Raw genomic sequence first — 16,851 nt, 5'->3', positions numbered from 1 at the left:
GGCATCAAGGGGCTTTAAACCATCAAAGATGCCTTCAACTAGGTCAATGACCTTATTGAATTGATCCAAAATGAATTGCACGTGCATAGGTGCATTGAATCTACCTTTAGGATTGGCTTTTGCGTACGATTTAATTTCATCCAAAATGCCATCGACAGAGGTTCTAAACATCTCACGAGTAGCAGACTCCATATCGATAAAAAGTGTGGATATGATACCAATATATGAACAAATTTTAAATTATATCCAAAATAACGCAAGGAGTAAGCTTAAGATCGATTAGTCTAATTACATATATATATATAAATATATATAAATTGAAATAAATACCAAAACTTATATAATATAGCTTAAGATTAACTTATAATAAACGAAAATAGTGAAAGTATATTGTAATTCCTTTAATAACTTTATGTATGATTATTCTATATATTTATCCATATCACCAGTATTTCCCTTAAATTATCCCAATTCCAAAAATATATAATTATCTCTATGTTAAATAAGAGCAATAGCCGAATTTACCGATTTCCCACTTAACTAATGTATCTCTATAAAGAAAGGTCAATGACCTTTGCTGTTGAAACGGAAGTTTGGCCGATGTTGAAATTCGAACAAGAAAACTAAAATCTCCATAATTCAAAAACTATTGTAAATAACTGATTGAAATTTTCTAAGAGAACTACTAAAAGGGTCCTAAAAGAACTGCCCGAAGGATATTATCCACCAATTCACCAAAAGCGAAATATCGACGTTCGACCTCTGACCGGAAGTTTGACGGTATTAAAGCCGTAGATAGTCCGAAGACCACGAAATTTCAGATATTACAATAATCTGGCAGTCCGCACTAGTCGGCGTCGACCGATCCGGTTAAAAGGTACTTTAAGTACCAGTTTCCGGAAAATGTTCTATTTTGCCCAAATTTCAAAAAGTTCAAAGTTTAAGAGGTCCTACTTGACTGATTATGATTCTCCTTGTCTTTCGATGCAATATTCTACATAGTACAACATTATTAAAACAAAATTTCCACTAAAAACACTAAAACTTTTAAGAGCACAACAAGCAACATCTTATCCATCCATTCAATTCGAACCCTTCCAATCAAACAATATGTAAATATCCGTGATGTATAAAAATATGTGTATCATCCTCATAATCTGAGTTAATAAAAAAATATAGTTATCATAACCTATTCAGCCTTATCATTATCGACTCGCGACACGGGTAGCGCGTTAGATACTCCTGCCCTAATAATGCTTCAAATTATTTTGTATGTATTCGTGTTACCACCACTGCTAAAAAAACGCAAACTTAATAACACTATTCCCCTATTGCAGGGAAAGAAATCTACCCTGATCATAGCGGCCTACACGAGAGATATCACCGGCGGGTCAACGACATGAGTCCTCTTCAAATTTATAGTATTGTCCTAAGCCTGTTCGTGACATTGACACTTCCTTTAAAAACGGATGACCTATCGAAAGGAGTCGTGTTCTTGCACCAAGGAAATTTTCTGATAACTACCAGCCATTGGACCCTGGTGAACGATATGACCTTTGAGCACCTAGAGCTGTGGCCGGTGGCCATATCGGCATACGTTTATTTTATTATTATTGGTATATACATATTTTTAGTTCTAATATTCTTTCCCTATTTCTTCGATTTCTTTGTGTGTTCATTCTAGAACATTCCATGACCGTTATAGCCTCTAGGGGGGATTAGCGATTCTGTGAATTGCAAAGAACAATAGTGCAAAAAATTACTCCCCTCTGAGAGAGGAGAACAAAAAAGGGTGTGTAGAGGGGACGGAAGAGGTAAGAAGGGACAGAATCGAGGGAGACACGAGGAGAATAGGACGTGTCGAGGTGAACTTTGGACTTGACTGAGAGCCGAAGAAAGAGAGACTTCTCGGGAGGGTCAAGCGACGGACTGGAGAGAATCAGAGTCCCCACGGCTGAAGGCCCAACGACAGGAAAACTGAAGACATTTTACTTCACTAAGGAAGTAGATCCGAGGACACAGTAAGAGTTGGGAAGAGAGTGCCAATAGAAAAGGGTCCGACCTAGAGCGCAAAATCATATCAGAAAGAACGAGGAAAGTCCCGGGTGAAGTTGTTTCTTCCTTCTATTTTCCTTCTTGCTATCCTATCCTTCTTATATTTTCCTTAGTATTAAGCTAGGTTTAAGTTAGGTTAAGTTAGATTTTATCACGCGTATAGAAGATACATATTGTCACGCGCCAAGATAACGTCACCCCGCGATTTCTTGTACCCATCACGTTGTAATGATTGTACCTGAATCAATTGGGATCCATAAATAAAAGAACCTGTTAGTGATTTGTAAGAAAAGTGTTGGTAATTATAATTGCTCTTACAACACAAAGACCACAGAGCGACAAATTCAATTCATTTCAAGTTCTCTTGTTTATTTAGAGACAATGACTCAACAGCGCAAACATATTCCGCCGCAGGACAAAGATCCACAGACACAAAAGAATCTCCCGGAAAAAGGCTTTGAACTAGTAAGAACCTCTTTCCTTAATTACCATAAAGAATATCAAGAGCTCACTAACCTAATTACCATACAACCCTTACAGATGAAAAAGCAAGGCTTGATAGATGCAGGAGGAAAAATCCTAAAATTCCTCTTTGGCACTGCCACATCGGAGGATATTCAGACCTTAAATGACGAAATTTCACAAATTAAACAGCGTAACGAAGGCATCCTACATTTATTAAATTCCCAAACCACCCTATTAAATGATACGTTAAACATCAGTAAAAATAATCGGCATCAAATTTATGTACTATTAAAAAGGCAAGAATCCTTCAGAGAACTAATGAATCTATACAGGTATGACCTCGCATTTGAAACTATTCTCCGAATAATCGACTTTTCTATCCAAGAGTTCCATTTCCAACTGGTAGAGTTAAGAGAGGCCATTGATATTTTGGAGCATAACCAATTAAGCACCTATTTTATCCCGCGCGACATTATGCTACGTACCCTCCAAAACAGACAACTTCAATTGCCAGAGGGATACGCCATGATCGTACCTATTAAACAAGATACGTTATTCAAATATTACCAATGGATTACTACCATTGCTGTTGCTTTACCTAACAAGTTGAGAATTTTTGCTAAGATACCGATAATAACTCCTCATGAATATTTTGATGTATACAAAATTGTAAAGTTTCCGACCTACGTACCTGTTTTAAAGACCTTTATCCAATTTCAAGCTGAATACCCAATCATCGCACTATCTATGGACAGACAATCCTATATGTTACTACAACGATACGACCTATGTGCAAAGTAGGCCGTCTCCCTGTTTGTTTATTGGATGTTCCTATTCAACGATTCCCTCAACAAAGTTGTTAACATGCCTTATTTACAGGCATGGAAACCAAAGTCAAAGACCTTTGCACTCGCCAAATCGTTATCAAGTATGCGCCGATATTTAAAAAGGTTGACCTACAAGGATCATGAATTTATTCCATACAAAATCCTCTCATCCTAACTATTAGATGTCCAACAGGGCATACAAACCCTTCTTCTATAGCCACTACTTACAAATTAAATCATACCGGAATAATTAATATCCCAAATGCGTGTACAGGTTATTTACCTGGATTTATTCTTACCTCACCTTTTCAAGGATGATCAACAATACAACATGAGATTGCGCAACATTTGATAGTTCCGCCATTAGACCATCTTATAAATTAAACGGAAATGCAAATACTGGAGAAACACCTGCGAGAGTGAAGAGACACCCAATTGACATCCGATGATGATATTAAATTGGCCGATCGTTCTTTAGCAAACGTCCAATATGACCTAGACAAACTAATACGACTATCGCTGACATTTTCGTCCAAAACTTATCCCTCTACATGGATAATTGTACTTTGTAGTTGTCTTAGTACAATATTAAGTGGAATCTGCACCATTGGTGCTGGCCGATACTACATACAGCGCAGAAAAACTAAAACAAAGAGTCAGCAACGCACACCGGAAAACAACCCGGAAGAGACCAGTATAAACGAAAGGGAAAGGCCAACTGATACATATCCAGGCACATCCCAGGAAATGACACCCCGAGGCAATTCCCTTCAACGACCCCAACCCTCTGTTGTTTTAACCTATTAATAGTCTCACGACTAAGCATTCTAACTACCCTATTGTAACCCATATACATTTGTATAAGAACGTTTTCGTAAATTTCGCGTATTCCTATTTTTATAACAAAATAGCATCAATATTAAATTCGCTAAATTTAATTCGTTAAACTAGTTTTGTATCCTATTAGATAATATTAGTCATAATATTGAGTATTAAAAATAATGAGAGAAAGAGTAAACCCTATATTATGTATATCTACTTACCTCAACAAGCCAAGGATATATATTTCGTTCCGAAAAGTGTTACTAATCATATTTTATTTTCGACAAGAACAGTGATTCATCCCTTCCAGAATGTAACGATGCAAGTCAATGACTGAAAGGTTCACCTAGATTACGCTGACCTATCATCATAGGAACTATACGACAAATATCATCAGCACGAAGATTTCATCGATATTCTGAGCAAAATACTCATCAATTGCTACGCAGTTCAGATCAAGCGGCCACTCAAGAAGACACACCAAAAATACTTCATACACTCATACAAAAAAAGACCCCAACACAAAGAACTTTGAACTACTCTCACAACATGTCAACTTACACTCACTCTCAGCCAATCAACGAGCCAGCCTGACAAACGACCTAAGAAAACACTGGTAATGACCCTAAACCATAAATATTGTCGCGAGTTTAACGCGTACTGGGATAAACTTATATGTACACCTAGTTTCTTATCAATAGATGAGAGAGATGAAAATGAAAAGAGAAAATTCTAATAGGTTTGTACCTCTAGACGAAAGAAACCACCTAATCATACCTCTAGACGAAAAAAACCACCTAAATTTTAAAATTGCACTATCTAAGTACAATTTTAAAGAAAGCAAAAAGTGATGTGAAATTCGAAATTATAAATGCATTTAACCCTTTAAATTTTTAATAAAGTTAATTTCCTTTAACCTAAGAAACATGACCCTAAAGAAACGAAATATCAAATACATGAGAAGATTTTAACTCTTCCTATTCAACTATAAACATTCTCACGATCAAATTGTGCGTTGTTTATAAGTATCGGCGAAATTCGTCAGATTGTTGTCTGTGAACACCAACTTTAACCCCACACCTGCTAGGACAATTGGTCACCTGACGAATTTTCCCACCAAAAAGGTATAAAAGCCCGTCTCCTTCCCCTCTCTGGGGAGTGACTGATCAGGGAGTTGCCGACAGATGGCCAAGACAGACCATCGCTTCCCTCTGACCTACCGTACAACATTTATCGGAAGACCTGGTATTTCAACTCGATCAACCTTCCAGAAAGTAAAAGCCCTCCAAAATAATTGAAAGAGGTATGAACACTTTATTGTAAACTCTCTCTCTCATACACAAATTAGAGTTTTGTAAATTTAAGTTCGTTAAGTAGTTAAATAAACTCTTGTTTGTTTTTCATGGTGTCTTTATCCGACTATTCCGTGTCTTATCGTCGACCCCTCTGACACTCCTCCACTCGCATACGTGTAACCGAGCGCGTAACAGATCGTAACATCATCCTTGACAAGAAAGTAGGTCAGAGACCAGTGGCCGGAAGGAGAGGACTCCTCCTCCCTCCCAATGGCTCACATAAGCATGAATTCGAACAAATAAATGGGTTATCTCTTGTAAAACACTTGTTCTTCATTTGCCTCCTTCGCCACCGCCCACATACGCGGTTTCCCTTAGGCTCATTCTGACGTGGAATAAATTGTCTCCCCTTAACGTCGGCAACCTTACACAGACATCTGTTGCAATGTCAACCATGGAAGCAAATTATTCAGCTCTAGCTGAAGCTTCGCAAAAAAAACTTACATAAAAAGACTGTTAGTACATAAGGGTTTTAAAAGATGTGTGAAAAACCCCACTTGTGTCTACTGCGATAACCAAAGAGCAATACAACTGTCGAAGAACGCGGTTTTCCACAAGCGTAGTAAACATATCGATGTAAGCTATCACATCACTCGAGAATTACTTGAAAAATACGAAATTGTAATTTACTATTTGAGGACAGACCTAATGATGACAGATGCCGTAACTAAACCAAGAACGGGAACCAAGTTTGATAGACTTGTGAAAATGTTAAAATTAAATTGAAATAATTGATCATTGTTATGTATGTAGCACACAGAGATAGAGGGAGTGTGAAAGAAAGTAAAAATGTAATCCTTGTGTGCTAAGTCACTAAGACATACTTTGTATTAGACGGCACTATGTTGGCGAGTTTCACATATTTTTGGTCATAGGTCACTGTCTCGTTTGGTCTGCTATGTCTCTGTGTAGCACGGTGTCTCCCCTCACTCCAGGTTTTATTCGTATTGCATATAACTGTATATTTCTGTGCATCGTTAGATTCGTTTATTTGCTTCATTTTCTGACAATATGTAACAAGAAATCCGACTAAATAAGATTGAAGAAAACAAACAATCAGCTTTGCACTAGAAAAACTGTAGGCTACTCACCGAAAAACACTATTTGAAGTTGCTAAAAACATCAAAGAAAAATTCAAATTTCTGTGATTGTTTGTGCCGGTAAATTCCTCATTTACAAATTTTAAAAATTTAAAAACCAATCGTTTTCAAACACGTACTTTCAGGGTGGCATTTTAAACTCCATCGTCATGTATTCAGTTCTATTAGTGTGAGAATACTAACGCTATTTTGTGTTTTCACACTAACTGCGTAATAAGTGAGGGTGACTTTCATCGTCCGAAGGTCATCGACGAGGGACCACGATGTCCCGTGATCCCCCATAAGTCCAAGCGACCGGACGAGAAATGACCAAATAAGGCAATGAATTTTTCTACAGCAGGGGAGACGGTAATAAATCAGGGAAAACTGTCAAAAGACGTCAACGAAATCCCAGATTTTTCCCATGCTAAAGGGTATAAAAGGGGAACGATCTAACACCTCGAGAGCGATTGTCGGGGAAGAGAACGCAGTGAACTATTCTTCCAGCACTCCCAGGATCTACGAAGCTCATAATCCCTGCTCTATAAAAAGGTAAAAGACTTTGAATATTTTCTACTCTCTCCATATACGACGGAATTGCTCCTCGAAGAGGTAAACCAAGAAACCTCTGAGTGAACTTCACCATAAAGAACTCTCTACAGATTAGGAGCGACGGAGCATACACCGTAACCGGACTTAGCCGAACAACCTGGGAAGGACATCGCTCCACATAGTCTTCATAGGACACCTCAGATTAGAAGACGATAATCACAGAGCGTTTTATCAACACCCTATAATATGAGAGCGTTTCCTACGAGGTAAACCCTTGCCATAATTATCTCTCTCTCCAACGTGAGGTCTCTCTCGATCATTTGAGTTAGGTTAGGTTAGAATATAGCATATCTATTTATATCTTGATACGCATGTGTTGTATTTTTCTTATCTTTATGTATAATTATTTTATTTGTTTAGTAAATGTGTTATTTATTTAAACCTGTGTAGTCTTTTGTACACCTGATCACAACTTCCGACTCCTCCCCACTCATATCTTTAGCCGTCCTATAGCCATTGTTGCGGTCGCGAACTAATTCTTGTAAATAGTCAACATTTCTGTAAGGCGGTAAATTGCCCGGAGCGTTAGCCCATGAAGACACTTCTGGACTAGCTGCCGAGACTACCAGTCGCCTCTACGCTACGCTCCACGAACTGTGCTACCGCTCGTCATAAAAGCCAAGAAGATTGTAAGATTGGAGTCAAAATTTAATCTACTACTAGTTAATAAAGATGCTATGTCTTTTATGTTACAACATGTCGGTTGATTTACTTTAACCGGGCAGTTGGGAGGTGAATACCCGACACCATTCTCTGACAGCCAAGCCAGTAAGTGGGGAAAAGCTCTCGCTCTACCCCCTTGGTTCGCACATTAATATTGAATACAGTATAATATTTACTAGAATATATGAATAAAATTTAATCAAAAAAGTACATATCTTAAAGAATCATTTTGATTTTCTGTATCAATATTTTCCATTAATCACGAAATAAAGTTGTAAACAGAAATCATTTATTACAAATAAAGTAAAACTTGTATTAGACGATAATTTGCAACCAAACTTATCAGTTATAAATTGCTAAATATTTTACTTGTTGTAATGGGTTAAATAATTTCATGATGGTTTTGATTGGTGAGAAGTGTGCAATATAAAATAAAAAATGGTTTATAACTCGTGGAATATTACAGACAATGTTTACGAGACAATTAGTTGAAATAATTCCTTACAAATGTAATTGCCAACTCAAACTAAATCATTTAATTATTATAAATTAATCATTAGTTTAAACATATCTAGAAGGAACGAATTTCTTGATTTCAATATTTATAACAATCTTTTAAATTGCACAAGAGATTTTTATAATATTTTAAGAAAATTGTCTTTAATGTTTTCGAAACTATTCCAAAAATAATACGGATCGAAAAATAGTAGAATAAGAGTATTGTTTTCAAATGCTCCTCCTGTATATTGAGATATACATATACAGTATTAGTGTAAGCGTTTTCCATTCCGCAATATCCCAGTAATCCGAAGGAAGTTATGATTGCCATTCCCAAAGACATAACACATGCTAATACCATCCAAGGTTTGCTTCTTATCAAATTCATGAGTGTCGTCATCGAGAAAATACAAATAAATGACACTATGGCTATTATCATATATTTTAAATTGTCCAGAAGTAGTTTAGTATCTTCTTCCATGGACCAAAGATAATTTATTAATAGTTTGATATTTTGAAACTTTTAACTTTGTATTCGTATATACACTTTGGCGATCCAATTGTCAAGTAAGTAGAACAAGTAAGTAGAACAGTCTAACAGTAGTAAGTAGAACAAGTAACAAGTCTAACAAGTAAGTAGAACAGTCTAACAGCTTTGAGTTTTTACATAATCGTTTTCGTCGGATGTAACACCTCCCAAATTAGTGACGTATGTTCGATAAGAATAGGTCAAGGTGTCGATGTCCACCGGATATTTGAACTTTCTCTTTCTATTTAGCACGTTACTCGCATCAATATAATTTTGAGAAATGCGTTATTGTAGCATTTGTTACGCACATTAATGCAAATATCACCATATCCAATTGTTTGATTAAACATTTGAATGGTGCAATTTTTAAATATGAAATCAGCTACTTGTAACTCTTGAAGAATTTCTTTTTCCAATATATTTCCTCCATTTTTCTTATAAAAAAATAATATATTTCCACTCGGAATTTCTGTACATCTAATTTCATAATATATTGATGCAAATTACCACGTATTTTGAATAAACCGTTGTATAGAATAAACTTTCCCGCTATCGGCTTTCAAACCATCGATTACATTTCTCTTATACTTAAGTTGAATGATTCCAGTTATTGAAAAAATTGAAAGTAACACAGAAATGACTATAAAAATATATGGATATTTTGCAATTGTGATTCCTAAACGTTTAAAAATTGTTGATAATTATCTTCTTATAATGTCTGTTTCATTATGCAATGATCTGTAATTAAAATTATCATCTGTTATACAGCCATTCAGATAAAGTTTACCCAACGAAATTAATTTGTTCGTTACTACAAAATTCAGCAGGCCGCCGTCTCATTGAGAAACGTAAACGAATGACTTTATGCATTTAAATTAGTGATACGCTGTGTTTTGGAATCTTTATTCCAACATGTTAGAATAACTCTTACAGACATTCATTGTGCTCAGTACGTTAGTTAAACAGTATTTGCTTTTCTTAAATTAAATGTTTGATCCAATCAGATGATAAACTGTATTTATATTCTTGTTGTAAATAACACTAACGGGGTGTTTCACCAACATTGCCTACTCATGGTATATGTAAATCCGGCGATTAGACTAATACCGGGATTACCGAAGCAAGGATTTCACCAACAAATTTTAGCGAAGGATTAGTAAATCCTGAGATATTAAGAACTGGATTAGTGAATCCGATAATCTCGATACCAGCGTTACTAGTAAATTTTCTCACACGTTACTTGATTGGATATTTCGGAAAGACGTAATATGCACTTAGATATAAACATGGCAGACAACAAGAACGAAGTCGACAATCCGATTTTTCTCATCGAGAAACAGAATATTTAATGGAGTTAATTGAGAAGTACAGAGATATAATCAAATCAAAGAAAACGAATGCCATATCCTTTAAAGAAAAAACTTAAACGTGGCAAAATCTAACTGAAGTGTTTAATATATTTCCTAAAATTAGTAAACGAGACACAAAAAAACTTGAAAATTTTGTGGAAAAATTTGAAATAGAAAACAATAAAAGATGTGACATCAAATAAGCGAGCACGGATGAGTACTGGAGGAGGAGTATGTGCCGATATTGTGTATCCTATGCCACCAATTACCCAACGAATTTTCTCCTAAATCCCCGAATAATTTACTCCTCTCCCAAATCCTGTTGACACTGATGATGATTTTAATGTCTCTGTCGATGGTATATTTGTTTATATCTAATCATACTCAATAAAAACTAAATAGTAATAAAGCAGTTAATAACAATAAATAAAAATTTATTAAATAAAGTTATAAACATTGGTATTTACTTTCAGATAATGTGGCCAAATTTCCTGCTTACTGCAACAGCAATCGGGAGAATCAAATAGTGAAACTTTGAATGCATCAAATGCAAGTGTTAAATAGTTAATTAATCCCCTTATATATATTTCCATTTATTTTTAGAAATGTATTTTAGTGATCCTTTCTATATAGATTACTGTAAAATTAGCATATAGGAAATAAAACTTTTATCAACAATTATAATTTGATGTTAATATAAATTATGTAAACAAAGTATTTTAATCATAATAATGTTTTGATACTAAAAACTAATTAGCCAAAAAGAAATTAATTTTTAGAGCTAATCTAATTTTAAATAATGTTCATTTACATATCATGCATGTTTTCAGGTACTCGTACAAGATTTATGTCTAGTGAATCTATCATAATTTTCTGATGATCCAACAACAAATGAACCACCAAATAATAATCCACCAAGTAATTTTAAAATTGTTGATAAATATGCACTAGAGTATCACAAAGCTCGAATGCATTTTTTAAAAGAAGAACATAGAGCTAATACGAATTTTATGAAAAAAAAAAATGTAAGAAGAAAGAGAGGGAATGACTGTAGAATTGAACTCCTGCAAGAAGAAAAAAGAGAACAACAATTAAAAATAGAATTACTGCAAGAAAAATTATAAAGCATTAAAAAATAGTCTTATTAATAAATATAATTTTTATAGTTATTTTGTTGAAAATTATTTATAATTTTTATTCAATAATTTATTCTAATTACACATTCAAATTTAATGAAATTGATACAGAATTTTTTCAGAGGTCCAAACTAACTACTGAATGGGATTTTTTGACTTAGCATGATAACATATTAACAATTAATAAACTAATTTAACAATTAAAAATTTAAATTAACATTTTATAGGAAAAGAAACAAAAGGACTAGTATACAGTATGTGAGATCCGGAATTTCAGTGATGCAAATCACGCTCTTTTATTAACTAAAATTTTAATTACTTTACTTTCGTTTATGTAATGAATTGGGGAAAAAAATCGATCTTAGCCGGGACTGTGTAAACATTCCTGTCATAACTATCAACATCTATTGTTCTCTGCAGAACTTATGGATCATCTTGCAGAAAAGTTTACAGTTAACAGCCAACTTTCGTCCCTTGTTTTAGATCCCGGGACCACCTATAACCTTTAACTCATGAACATCATATCACATGGTGGAAATTCCCCACAATAACCTATAAAAGACAGTTCTTACCCCCTCTCGGGGAGTCTCTTAACGAACGCCAAACCAACGACATCGTGCCGATTCTCTGAACCCACCGAATTCCGATGAATCTCGAACCCTCATCTTCGCCGAATTCGCAGATCTATGTAATTTGTGTCGAAAGTGGATTATAACTACCTTATTCCTTGGATTGATACCTAAGTGCCCCCACGCTCGAATCGTTGAGGGGAACTGTATAAAGAGGTATGATAGAACAATGAACTCTCTCTTTAGGGCAGTTTATGACAGCACGTTTCTGATTTTCTACGTCGATAAACTGTATGGCTTCTTTGGGGCTAATTGCCGACGCGATCACTTGCCCCTTTAGAGCATCTTTATCGAACGATCGTAGATTGGCCATCTATTTTGTTTGTTTGGCCAGAATTTGTGTTTTACTAGTGTACTGTACCTAAGAGTTGATGTAGTCTTTTCTCATTTGGCTTCCTTTAAATAAATAGATGTTATATTGTTTAAATATGGTAGACACCTTTACTCGATCACGCCCTTCACCTTATCGTCGACCCCAAGCAACAACTCCCTCCACTCGCCTGACGTATCATCCTCACTAGTGACAGAGGCGGTGACTTCTGACCTCCCCTCTGGTTCACAGTATATATAACAATTTTTATTTATTTTTGTTTTGAAGTTCTGTACCTTTTAACTAGAAATATGTTTCTATCTACTAATTTATTAAAAACTAGAAGCATAATCTGAAAAAGTGACATCTTCCAAGAAACTTTTGTTGTTTATTATTAAATACAATACTGTCTGTATTATTTCCACTGTGTTTAATTAACTTATCGAACACAACTCATAATCAAATAAATTATATATAGAGGAGAGGAGGGTATTATGAAATATCGAGGTTTTGGCTCTGTTTGTTGCTGCTATTACATGGGAAAACATGAACTACTCAAGAAAGTCTCCCACGATGTAGTGCAGTGAGAGTTGATTGCTTGTTGTCGTCGTAACACTCGATACAGAACAAAGTGTGTTTTGTGATTTTCAAGAGTTTTTGCAGGCAAATTTTCAAACATTTTAACCTAGTAGTATACATGTGACTTGAACATTGATGTTAAGCATAATGTACACTAAAGAAATTGAAGTTTGTTATACTGTAGTCGTTTTTAGCTGACAATGTTTTGTTCATCAGTTTAAAGGTTCATTTTCCAAGGTGGCGTATTGGGTATTATGGAATACTAGGATAATTGTATAAATTGAAAGAAAAAAAACAAAAAGAAGGAACCAGAAGCTTCAAAACAAAAAAACAAACTGAACATTCAAAGACCACCTGTTAAGAAATTAAACTTAGACCGACCTTCTAGACCTAAACCTACCAGAGATGACTCCAGTGTTTGCAGCGATGAATCGTTCCATTCTGATGTATCATCTGTAATGGACTTCGTGCCATCGACTAAAGAACCAGAAAACGAAGACGCTGAATGTATCTTCTGTAACAGAAAATTCTCCAAAGATGAACGACGGAAAATTTGAATTCAATGCTTCAGCTGTTCTCTATAGGCTCACCTTGATTGTACCGGAGCAGAAAAAAAAATTATATCTGTGACTTTTGTAAATACAGTAAACTCGAAGCAGGAATGACATGCACATAATCTTAGAAATATGGTTTTTATAGTTAAGAATAACTATGTTTTATGAAGTCTAATTAGTTTTTCAATGGTTTAAACCAACTATTCCATATTACCCGACAATTCCATATTACCTTCCATTTGTGAGTTTTTAAATACATTTTTTTAATAACAACAAAATAAATAGTATTATTTTTTTACAAGTGACAATTCATTACAATTAGTTATAGTAGGTACTCATGATGATTTTGGGATTTTTATTCAAACACCAGTAAATTTAACAGAAGACATTATTGATTAAGAGGAACAAAAATTGACCTGACTTAATCAAATAGTTCAATAATACGTAAACAACCAAATAAACTTTTTTCGGGTTAAACGGTCAAAGTAGGGCTTGACAAACTGTATTCCGACAGTTTAACCTCATCAGATAATATGTCACGTGACGAGTAAATCTGGAGTCCTTAATCTTAAAATTTGTTGAAATTAAACATTAGATAGAAACGAAACTTTCAAAAATGAAAATAATTCCGCAAACCGTGTTCTCAACAAGAAGCAACAAAGTTAATTTGTGAAAGCAATAAGCATGAAGTAACTGACTTCATAAACCTGATGAAATGCACTGTCAGGTTTATGAAGAAAAACTTCACAATTGCATACTTCGTGCTCATTTGTACCATTGCCTAATTGCTTTATGCCGTTATTAAAGTAGCCGAAGTAGACATATGAAGAGGATAGCAAAATAAGAACTGCAACGCATCTCAAAAACAATCTACAAATCTTCGAGGCTATAGGTAAAAGAACGCATACATGACAATATATATATATATATATATATATATGTGTGGTGCCCGTCCCCCACATTGACATGACTTGATCGAGTCCGATGTCGTGCACAGGCAGGAAAAAGATGGACCGTTAGAGCAAAAAAACGAGAGCAACGAAGTAGCACGAACGGCGTGTCCTCTTCACGATGATTAATATCCATTTAATAATTGGTATCAAGATGATTTGTTTATTGTTCGTCATTTTGTAATGCATGAAGCTTCGAAAGTGGGCCTAAAACTTGTGGAAAAAAAAGATAATTTTTTCTAATTTTTGTATAGAAGGAAATAATAATAATAATTAATATAATGCTGTAAAAAGAAACCATCAAACAAAAAAATGAATATTTTATGTCCATTTAAGGACATGTCTGTAGAAATTTCTAAGAAAATCGAACTACTCAGATTAAAACAATAGATGAATTTGAGTGCTTAGATCGAACATCTTCGATAGGAATCTAATTGCCAGTCGATGTTGACTCATCCCACGATCTGGGTTCCGATCTCGTTACAATTCGTAATGAGGAGGGGGACCAATTGGAGAGCAAGGGCAAGTCAACATCGACCTCTATCAAAATGTTTGGTCTGGGACACAAAAATAATTTATAAAAATCGCGAGAAAAAAGGATGTGGCGTCCTTGGTTCTTGGATGTCTAGTTAGTGACTCCTCTACTTCAGTCATGTGTGTGTAGCATTAGAACGTTAAGAAGGGACTCCATGTACCTTAGATAGCAATCAACATACAAGGGCGACAACCGATGAAGGAAATCTAGTATCGACACAGAAGCTCTCTCCGGGATCAACGAGTGACCATACAAGGGCAACCCATACAAGGGAGCCCAGGATCGGAAGTCTGAGACCGACAGACATTACACGTTGTTGGACTATTCTATAATTGTTACAACCAGGATCCCGACATTTCAAAGTTTTTGTAAGTGACTATTTTGATGTTATTAAACGGGTGAAAATGGGAAAGCCTGTCTCTGTGAGTTCCGCCATGCCCACGCGACAGAGCTGACCGCTCAACTGTCGCGACACTTTTCACAGAATCGGCAAACCTCACAACGTTTTCTGTATTGTATTAAAATATACTTTATTATACGACATAAGAAACTCTTCATATTCTTTGTACACTGTTTGATGCCCAGCCACATTTTTCAGGAGTGGAATTCGAGTGATTTAAATAGTTGTAGATTATCAAAATCATAGTGTTTATTGATTATATTGAAATGTTTAATGACAAACAAAGGGATTCTCGAACTGACTTTGATTTGCCAAAACACAAAAACCTTTTGGTTTTCAATTTAAGCAAAAATTTTTGGATACTATAAAAACTCATCTCGTTAACAGCATAACAGTACATAGATTTGGTTAAATTTTAGATACATATACTGTCATGGCAACACTTCATACTAGTTATTAATACGTGTGTTCAAGAACAACCATGAATCAATAACTATTGTAAATCAATAACTAGTAACGTTTGGCACAAGGCGGCTCCCTCTGGGAGGTGTCAGTCTTATGTATAAACAGTCGGGACGGGTGCCAAGACAGTATACGTATCTAGAATCTAACCATAAACTTTTTATTCCTCAAAATGATTCTAAATGATATAAAAGAAATGAGCGTTGCATCTAAGAATTAAAAGTTCGATAAAATCAAAATTCTTCATAATATTAAAAACTTGAAGAAGAAATTCTTGTTAGATAGATATCTTAACAGACTAATTGAAACTAGGAAAGATAAAATAAATAATAGAATAAATAACAAAGAGAATCCTAACGTGAACAGAATAGACAATGAAAAGACTCCTAGACAAAATGAAGAGCAGACTAAAATTAAATATATTGTAGTCCCTTATATTAGAGGTTTATACGAAAAAATTAATAAGGAGATAAAGCACACCAATGTATAACTTGCCGCGAAGTATAAAAAACTTTTTGCGAGACTAAATACTAATAAATCCATATCAAAACAACAAGTAAATGAGATAAAAAACATCATATACCAAATCCCGTGTACATGTGAAAATAAAAAAATTTACATATGAGAAACCATGAGAAAGATGAAGATTAGATTAAAGGAACATATAGCAGATTTAAAACATCGTAGAATTAATCCAGCTTTTCTTGAACATTGTACGTTAAATAACTGCAATATTGACCAGAATAATGTAAATATCCAACATAAAGAAAAAAAAAACTTATAGCAGAAAATTTAAAGAAAGTATAGAAATTTAAAAAAATAAACATTGTATAAATAAAAACTTAAGTTTAAAAATCAACAAGAATTGGCTGAAAATACTATATAATAATAATTTTTTTTTTTAATTTTTAAGAAAACAACATTTTAAAGAAAACAGCATTTAAAAAATATTAAAGATTTTTGACGAAAAATTTTTCGAAGAAATCTGAAAAATAGTTGAAAATTTTAACTTGCAATTTTTAAAATAAGAACGCATTACTAT

At 34.5% G+C, this 16,851-nt stretch overlaps 1 long non-coding RNA gene across 1 annotated transcript; it reads right to left on the bottom strand.

Annotated features, from left to right (window-relative positions):
- Window positions 1-1,205: 1,205 nt before the first annotated feature.
- LOC111642558 lies at window positions 1,206-16,600 on the bottom strand. The gene is made up of 2 exons (XR_002759570.1): window positions 4,967-16,600; window positions 1,206-4,936 (listed from the first exon to the last, which is right to left on the bottom strand). It is a non-coding gene; the product is annotated as an uncharacterized LOC111642558 (long non-coding RNA).
- Window positions 16,601-16,851: the final 251 nt, after the last annotated feature.

This window comes from Centruroides sculpturatus, unplaced genomic scaffold, assembly GCF_000671375.1.
Source record: "Centruroides sculpturatus isolate CEXI.00-Female unplaced genomic scaffold, Cexi_2.0 scaffold1540, whole genome shotgun sequence".
Classification (NCBI taxonomy): Eukaryota; Metazoa; Arthropoda; class Arachnida; order Scorpiones; family Buthidae; genus Centruroides; species Centruroides sculpturatus.
Note: the sequence above shows the minus strand (reverse complement) of the source record. Positions and strands in the feature narration are given on the sequence as shown.